This window comes from Prunus avium, chromosome 4 (genome assembly GCF_965620075.1).
Source record: "Prunus avium chromosome 4, drPruAviu1.hap1.1, whole genome shotgun sequence".
NCBI lineage: Eukaryota > Viridiplantae > Streptophyta > Magnoliopsida > Rosales > Rosaceae > Prunus > Prunus avium.
The window spans coordinates 10,784,223-10,794,008 of NC_142287.1; the positions used below are offsets into that span (position 1 = coordinate 10,784,223).

The following is a 9,786-nucleotide window of genomic DNA, read 5'->3' on the forward strand; positions in this document are numbered from 1 at the left end:
CCAAGCTTAGATTGGGCCAATACTTGTGTGGTTGGATCAGACACATTCTGAACTTCACAATGGACATCTTAAAGTTGTCATTTGCTTGAGAGAAGCCCAAGTTGTAAGCCCTTGAAGTTGCTGGTCATGCTGACCTCATGAGGAGCTGGTTGGAAGCTTGGTCATGGTGAGCTAGGCATGAGCTATTGTTTCTGGTTGGAAGATTGGTCATGGTGACATGAAGATGAGCTAGGGCTGCTGGTGGGATTTATTGGTGAAGTGCATCAACCAATTCAGATTTTATAATGCAAGTGTTGTATGCATTAGTGAAGTGCATCAACCAATTTAGATTTTATAATGCAAGTGTTGAATGCATTAGCCATATTGAATTCAGATTTATCACTCCCCTCTCCCTATAAATACCACATCCATTCCACATTCAAGACACAACAAATCCTGGGATTCACAACCCCACAATTCACTCCAACAATCCCAAACACTCCAACAATCACCAAAACAACTCCAGCAAACCTCTCTTCCATTTCCCTACGAATTTCATCTTCCTTAGCCATCACCACTCACTCAAACTCATCCCAAATCACCTCCATATCCTTCATACATCTTTCTAGAAGTGGGGAAGCTCTTGGAGAAGCATTAGAAGTGGAGAAGCACTTGGAGAAGCCTTGGACACCACAAGAACTTCAGAAAAAGGGTTTTTCTACTCTTATTGCATTCATTATGTTTTCTCATTTCTGTTCAAGTCTCTTTTCCATTATGAGTAGCTAAATCCATAACTAGGGCTTCGATGTAACCTAACATGAATATTCTGGGTTTATAAGTTTGGAGTTTCAAGTTTGATTCATGATTCATGTTCTTATTCATTATGCTTATAAGTTAACATGCTTGTTTGAATGATTGATCACCATTAGAACTTGTTTGTTAACTATCTTGGTTTGAATTAAGAGTATACACCATGCTTTAATTCGAATTGAACTATGAATAGGAAGAGTATGTATGGACATTCGACAACAGGGATTAGATACATACTTGGTTGTTTAAAATGTTCTTCTATGCTTAATGGGTTCCTAATGCTTAATTTTAGGTTAGACAACAAATGATCAAATTAGGGAATTAGGAACACAAGGTTAGGACCAAACACCATGGCCTAATCATACTTTAGCTAGAATCAATCTTTGAATCTGAATTAGACTTGTTACTTGAATCTTTATAACCCAGAATTGAATTGTTATGGTGAATCGAATGCCCTAGTCTCCAAACCTGTGTTTTAACCTTCAAAACCACCCTTTGTTACTTTTGTTTACTTGCTTTCCGTTGCAATTTCAGTTTGTTCATTTCTTTCTATAATCACAAGCATTCTCACTTCAAAGTTCATTTTAATCTTGCTGCATTTGTTTTCAAACTCACTCTTGCTTTAAATAGATTTAACTTCCTAACTTCTTGAATTCGGTAATCTAAAGTACATAACTAATTTGAACGTCTCAGTCTTCGTGGGTACGACCTCGTACTTGTCTTGCTATACTACTAATTGCCCCGTACAATTGCGAGTTAACATATTATTAACAACAAATTTTGGCGCCGTTGCCGGGGACTGAACGAAAGTTCTTCCCTGGTTATGTGCCCAAGGTTACCCTATTCTTTTTAGTATTTCTAATTAATCTAATTTTCTGTTTCAGGTATTTTATGTCTAACAGGCCATTCCTTGAACAAGTGAGGTCTTCGTTCCAACGTTCCAGATCTTTGAACGCAGGACCATCATTGCAACCAAATCGTGTGACCTCTGAAATTCAGAATCGTCTAGAAAGGGAGTTGTCAACTGCAAAAGAGCAAGCTCTTGCTACATTTACAAGTCTTGCTCTCCACATTGAACTTCCTGGTTCTTCACTTTCAAATTCGGAAGCAAGTTCAGACCAAGAAGAAGAAGAAATGATGGCTGCCATTGAGTTCATGGGAGAACTTGATATCCCAACAATTCCAGCATCTCCTTCAAGCATTTTGCTGCCCACTGTAGCTCGAAATTATGAGCTTAAATCTTCTCATCTTAATATGCTACCCTCCTTTTATGGTTTACCTAATGAAGATCCATTAACTCATATAAAGGATATTTTTAATGTTGTGAGTTCTTTTCCCTTGACAGGTGTGACAGAAGATCAACTTCGAATGAGAGTGTTTCCATACACTTTAAAGGATAAGGCGAAGTATTGGTTGAATTCTTTGAAGCCTGGTTCACTCACTACATGGGCTGCCATTCAAAAGAAGTTCCTGGAAAAATACTTCTCCACGCAAAAGACCGACATGCTTAGGGACAAGATCTTGTTATTTGCACAGCAAGATGATGAATCGTTTTGTGAAGCATGGGAGAGATTCAATGGGCTGCTCAACCAATGTCCTCATCATGGGATTCCATTGAAGCTTCAAATGCGTATGTTTTATAATGGACTAACCCCTTCTAGTCATAATATAGTCACCAATTTTGCAGGTGGTTCTTTTAAAACCAAAACTCCAGAAGAAACGTACGAACTCTTTGAGGAGATAGCAATGGAGACCCAACATACGGACACAAGAGGTAAACGTGTTATTAGTGGTTCTAATGATGCTTCTAGTGTGCAGATTTCAAAACTGGAACAAAAGCTAGATGCTCTTCTTGCATTAAACTCAAGAAACCCTCCGAAGGAAGTGTGTAGCATCTGTGAAACTCATGACCATGCTACCACTGCTTGTCCACTTGGGGCTGGATATCCAGAATTTGTGCAAGAACAAGCTAAGTTGGTAAATTCCTACAACCAAGGTCCAAGAAATGATCCATACTCTCAAAGTTATAATCCAGGTTGGAGAAATCATCCAAACTTTTCATGGAGAAATACCCAGAATCAAGCAAATCCCTCTTCATTCCAAAGACCACAACAATCATCATCATCATTGGAAGATATAGTGAAGCAGATGGCAATCAACCAATCCAATTTTCAGCAAACTACACAAGCTGCCATCTCCAAATTGGAAGTCCAATTAGGCCAAATAGCTGCTGAAATAACTCAAAGAGTGCCTGGGAAATGGCCAAGCCAAACTGAGATCAATCCAAAGAACCCAGAAGCCAAGGCCATTCATGTGCTCAGATCAGGTAAGATCATTGATAATAAAGATGATTCTAATCTTTCAAATGATGTTGTGATTGTAGAAGATGAAGAGGAGGAGACCATGGCCACGGAAGGAGAACAACTCAAAACTTCTCAATCTACTCCTAAGGCCAAATCAGATTCTCAGAAATCCGATCAATTCCAATTGCATAAAAGGGATGACAAATTTGTGCCACCACATCTTCAAGAAGATAGATACGTGCCACCCGCTCCATATGTTCCACAGATTCCATTTCCATGCCGTCTTAAGAAAGCAAAGCAAGATAAGACTTTTAAAGAGATTTATGATATTTTGAGTAAAGTTAATATCAATTTGCCTTTGCTTGATCTTATTGAACAGATTCCTGCATATGGAAAATTCATCAAGGACTTGAAAACTCACAAGCTCAATTTCGCTCCAAATGAAGGAGTAAAGCTCGACCAGAATATAAGTGCTATATTGCAAAGGAAGCTTCCACCAAAACTAGATGATCCTGGCAGCTTTGACATTCCCATTAACATTGGAGGCAAGAAGGTTGGAAGAGCCATGTTGGACTTGGGAGCAAGCATCAATCTAATGCCATATTCAGTATATCAAGAGCTTGGCTTAGAAGGGATGAAGAAGACTTCAATGCGACTTGAACTAGCTGATCATTCTATAAAATATCCAAAAGGTATTGTAGAAGATATTCTAGTTCAAGTTAATACACTAATTCTCCCTGCTGATTTTGTAGTGATGGACATGGAAGACAATCCAAATGGAGATCGTGTTGATCCCATTCTCCTAGGCAGGCCATTCATGGCCACTGCAGACACAATCATCAAAGTGAAAGATAGCACCCTCTCCATGACTGTTTTGGGTGAAACTGTTGAATTTAAAATGCTTAATGCTCTATCTCAACCTTCTATCTCTCTTGATTCTTGCTTTTCAATTGATGTTGTGGATCATGAGGTTTCTTCCAAAATTTTGCAGAGAAAGTCTAATGATGCTCTAGAAGCTGTCTTAACACAAAAAGAGGAAGATCTTTGTGAACTGGAGTTCCAAGAAGTGGTGGCTGCCTTAGAAGTGTTTCCGCCATACCCACCATCCTTTAGGCCACCAATCGAGCCTCTTGGACCATCATCCATGAAATTGGAGCCATCCATTGTCATCCCACCACAGCTAGAACTTAAACCTCTTCCCAATCATCTCAAATATACATATTTGGGTGCTAACGAAACTCTCCCTGTTATAATTGCTGCAGGTCTCTCCTCACATGAAGAAGAGAGCTTAATTAAAGTTCTAAAAGAGCATAAAACAGCCATTGGGTGGACCATAGCAGACATCAAAGGAATTAGTCCAAGCATGTGCATGCACCGGATTTTAATGGAAGAAGACAGCAAACCATCCCATGATGCCCAAAGGAGGCTAAATCCCAACATGAAAGAGGTGGTTAGAGCTGAAGTTTTAAAGCTACTTGATGTAGGAATCATCTACCCAATTTCAGATTCTAAGTGGGTGAGCCCTGTGCAAGTTGTTCCAAAGAAGTCCGGAATCACCGTTGTGAAGAATGAGAAGAATGAGCTAGTTCCTACACGAACTGTCACTGGTTGGAGAGTTTGCATTGATTACAGGAAGTTGAACACATCCACTAGAAAAGATCATTTCCCCTTGCCTTTTATTGATCAAATGCTTGAACGTTTATCTGGCCATGCTTACTATTGTTTTCTTGATGGTTTTTCAGGTTATAATCAAATTCTCATTGCTCCGGAAGACCAAGAGAAAACCACATTCACATGCCCATTTGGTACGTTTGCTTATAGAAGGATGCCATTCGGTTTGTGCAATGCCCCAGCAACTTTCCAAAGATGCATGATGTCAATCTTTTCAGATATGGTGGAACGATTCATTGAGGTATTTATGGATGATTTTTCAGTTTTTGGTTCCTCTTTTGATAATTGTCTTCACCACTTGTCTCTAGTGCTTAAAAGATGCCAGGAAACAAATCTGATTTTGAATTGGGAGAAGTGTCACTTCATGGTGAGACAAGGCATTGTACTAGGCCATGTGATTTCAAGCAAGGGAATCGAAGTGGATAAAGCCAAGATCGACCTCATCTCAAATCTTCCACCCCCTACCTCTGTTAAAGGAATTAGAAGCTTTCTAGGTCATGCTGGATTCTATAGAAGGTTCATCAAAAAATTCTCAAGCATTACAAGGCCATCGTGTAATCTCCTTGCTAAGGATGCTGTTTTTGAGTTTAATGAAGCTTGCATGGAAGCTTTTACTACCTTGAAGAGGGAGCTAACTTCAGCCCCTATTATCATAGCTCCGGATTGGTCTTTACCATTTGAAATAATGTGTGATGCCTCTGACTTTGCTATTGGTGCAGTTTTAGGTCAAAAGAAGAACAAGTTGCCCCATGTGATTCATTATGCTAGCCGGACCTTGAATGATGCTCAAATCAACTACTCCAAAACAGAGAAGGAGTTGCTTGCTGTGGTTTTTGCTTTAGAAAAATTTCGTTCTTACCTTGTTGGTTCTAAAGTAATTGTTTATTCTGACCATGCAGCCCTTAGATACTTGCTCACTAAGAAGGATGCCAAACCACGCTTGATTAGATGGATTCTCTTGATGCAAGAATTCGATTTGGAGATTCGAAATCAAATGATCAGCTACCACATTCTCACATCCCTTCTTATCTCGAATTGAACATTGTCCTCAATATTAAAGCATACAAAAGATGATTGAGAACAAACAAATGATAAAGGGAAAAGTTAAGAAGAAGGTTTAGAAAAAAAAATAATAATAATAAAATAAATTAAATTAAATTAAATTAATTAAAAAAATAAAAAATAAAAAATAAAAAAATAAAAAAATAAAAAAATGAATATATAAGCAACTCACGGATGACCAGTTTAAGGGCCTCAGAAAACACAGCCAGGGGATCCGGGAAGGTTGGAGGGGTCACAATGGTCCCGCTTAAAACCCAAACTTCTTAGACACCGAAGATGTCGCCTAAAGAACTCCTAGACACTGTATTGACGGAGGTGCTCACTGGGGTTACCAAAAGTTAGCTTATATGAAAATAAAATAAAAAATAAAAAATAAATTTTTTTTTTTAAAAAAAAATATTTATTTATTTATTTATTTATAAAAAGGAACAGAAACTTAAAATGACTAAAATAAAAACAAAACAAGTAAAGAGAAAGGATTGAAATGCTTCCCCTTGATGCGATTAGGTCGATTGCTACCAAGCACCTTCTTCTTGAACACATGGGTTGCCTCCCAAGAAGCGTCTTAGTTAATGTCTTGGCAAGACATTATGTAATCAGCTAAGTTAATGGTACAAAGGGAAGTTGATCCACCACATCGCCTGCTTGAATGCCAGCTGAAATTCCCTCATAGAATGGCTTTAAACGTTGTCCATTTACTTTGAAAGTTGATCCATCTTTAGGGTTTTGAATTTCCACAGCTCCATAGGAAGAAACATTGACCACGGTGAATGGCCCAAGCCACCTAGACTTCAATTTTCCTGGAAAGAGACGCAAACGTGAGTTAAACAAAAGAACTAACATACCTTTGGAGAACTCTTTCCGTTGAATGTTTCTGTCATGGTAACTCTTGGTTCGTTCTTTGTAAAGCTTTGCATTCTCATAAGACTCGTGTCTAATTTCTTCCAATTCATTGAGCTGAAATTTTCTAACATGGCCAGCCTTGTCCAGATCAAAATTCAACTTCTTGATGGCCCAAAAGGCATTGTGTTCAAGCTCCATTGGTAGGTGACAAGCTTTCCCAAACACAAGACGATAAGGGCTCATTCCAATGGGAGTCTTATATGCTGTCCTATAAGCCCATAATGCATCATTGAGCTTGGCTGCCCAATCTTTCCTTGTATTGTTCACCACCTTCTCCAGGATGTGCTTTATTTCTCTATTGCTTATTTCCACTTGACCAGAAGTTTGAGGATGATATGGTGTAGAGACTTGATGGGTGATGTTGTACTTTTTCATGAGTGCTTCGAATGGCTTGTTACAGAAGTGGCTGCCTCCATCACTAATGACAGCCCTTGGAGTACCAAACCTTGTGAAAATATTATCCTTCAAGAACTTTAGCACCACCTTATGATCATTGGTTTTGGTGGCTATAGCTTCCACCCATTTAGACACATAATCAACAGCAACAAGTATGTAAGTATAACCAAAGGAAGATGAGAATGGTCCCATGAAATCAATACCCCACACATCGAAGAGCTCCAAAACAAGTATGTTATTCAATGGCATTTCATTCCTGCGACTTATGTTCCCCATCCTTTGGCACCTATCACACTTAACACAAAAATTAAATGCATCTTTAAATAGAGTGGGCCAAAAGAAACCAGATTGCAGAATTTTAAGTGTTGTTTTCTTAGCTCCAAAGTGACCTCCACAGGCCAATTCGTGGCTATGCCTAAGTATGCTTTCTTGCTCTTCTTCTGGAACACATCTTCTGATGAGTTGATCCGGGCAATGCTTGAATAAGAAAGGTTCATCCCAGACATAATGTTTCACCATGGAAAAGAACTTCTTCTTATCCTGAGAAGTTAGATCATTTCTAAGAACACCACAAGCAAGATAATTAACAAAATCAGCATACCATGGCTCTTTGACTTGGGCAGCATATAGTTGTTCATCAGGGAAAGTCTCATTCAAGGGTAGCACAACTCCTCCTTTTTCTTCAACCACAATTCTGCACACGGCGCCAAAAACTTGTTGTGTAGATTCAGCTGCACCAAAATGGATTAAGCTGCATCCTCAACTTGTGATACTCGCAAGTGCACGAACCGTTGGTAGTTTAGCGTATGTAAGTGCGAGGTCGATTCCACAGGGATTGGTGATTGAATGATCCAATTTAGTTTCCCTACACAAAACAGAAATGAAAAAGAAAGGAAATAAATAAAACAAGGAAGAAAGAAATAACTAACTCAAGCAGATAAGTTCCCAAGTTCAATTAGATTAATGGATTGATTCTAGTTAAAGTATGATTAAGCCATGGTGTGTGCTCATAACCTTGTGTTCCTAATTCCCTAATTTGATCATTTGTTGTCTAACCTAAAATTAAGCATTAGGAACCCATTAAGCATAGAAGAACAATTTAAACAACCAAACATGTATCTAATCCCTGTTGTCGAATGTCCATACATACTCTTCCTATTCATAGTTCAATTCGAATTAAAGCATGGTGTATACTCTTAATTCAAACCAAGATAGCTAACATGCAAGCCTAAATGGTGATCAATCATTCAAACTAGCATATTAACTTATAAGCATAATGAATAAGAACATGAACCATAATTGAAACTTGGAAACTAATCAAACTTGAAAAACTAAAGAAAAGAATTTACATAATGAAAAGTAAAGTGGAACTAAGAAAAACTTAAGGAGAATTTCAGCACAAATATTTCATTACAACAATTGAAAACTAGAAAATGAAACTAATAGAATTTGAGGGAGAGAAGGGAAGGGAGCTCTAGAGAAGTGTTTGAGAGCTCCCCCCCTTGGGGTGTGATTACAAGTTTAGAGAACTTCTCTATTTATAGGCCTAGGGGAAGTGAAAATCTGAATTCAATATGACTAATGCATACAACACTTGTATTATAAAATCTGAATTGGTTGATGCACTTCACCAATAAATCCCACCAGCAGCCCTAGCTCATCTTCATGTCACCATGACCAAGCTTCCAACCAGAAATAATAGCTCATCCTGAGGTCAGCATGACCAGCAACTTCAAGGGCTTACAAATTGGGCTTCTCTTAAGCAAATGACGACTTTAAGCACTCCAAATTGAAGTTCAGAATGTGTCTGATCCAACCACACAAGTATTGGCCCAATCCAAGCTTGGATGAAGAAGTTAAGGCCAAAACAAATTGCTAACTCATTTTGCTCGCTGACAAAAATCCATCCTGAGCATGGTTCTGTGTTTGCTAGGTGACAGACTCCATATGTATCCAATGGGGCTGAATTTTGGATATGTTATAGTATACACCCATTGGAACAACTTTCATGAAGAATGCTGCCTCATCCGAGCTGTGTAGGTTGCTTAAACAAAGCTTGCAATATGACCTACGGAACTGGACTGGCAGGGGGCTGTAGCCAAAATGAGTTTGTCTTTAAGCACTTCTTCCCTTTATCCAAATCAGGCTTTAACATTCATGGATTGCATCATTTCCTATCCAAAGCCATCATTGTTACCTAAAGCTGAAAGATAAACACAAAAAGGATTAAAAGCACAAGTTTAACTCAAAAACATAACCAAATCATAAGCTAGAAGGGTACAAAATGATATACAATTATGAACCGATCAAGTGCTCAAGATATTTCCATTCAAACTCGCCCGGATCTCAGATAGCCAGACGACTTATGTGTCCATCTTTTTATTTCTCTGCCATCTTCATGGTATGACTAACTTCTGAAAATTTTCAATTTGAATTTGTATAATCTAGCCGGCTATAACCTTAGATCACCATGATAATGTATTTCATAGTTCAGAACCAATAAATATGGATCTTTATTGTTTCTACCGTTGATTTAAGAGCTAAATAAATAAGAAGGATGGAACTCGTTTTTAAAGAAATCTATTATGTCTGTATCTGCATTTCTCTTCATACCTGCGATATTTAAGCATTTTCCCACTTCTGTTTATTTAAGCTAAAAGAT

The 9,786-nt window shown here is 38.3% G+C and overlaps 1 non-coding gene across 1 annotated transcript; it reads right to left on the minus strand.

Moving 5' to 3' along the window:
• Positions 1–2,292: 2,292 nt before the first annotated feature.
• LOC148294777 (small nucleolar RNA R71) lies at positions 2,293–2,399 on the minus strand. Its single transcript, XR_015835617.1, has one exon. It is a non-coding gene; the product is annotated as a small nucleolar RNA R71 (small nucleolar RNA).
• Positions 2,400–9,786: the final 7,387 nt, after the last annotated feature.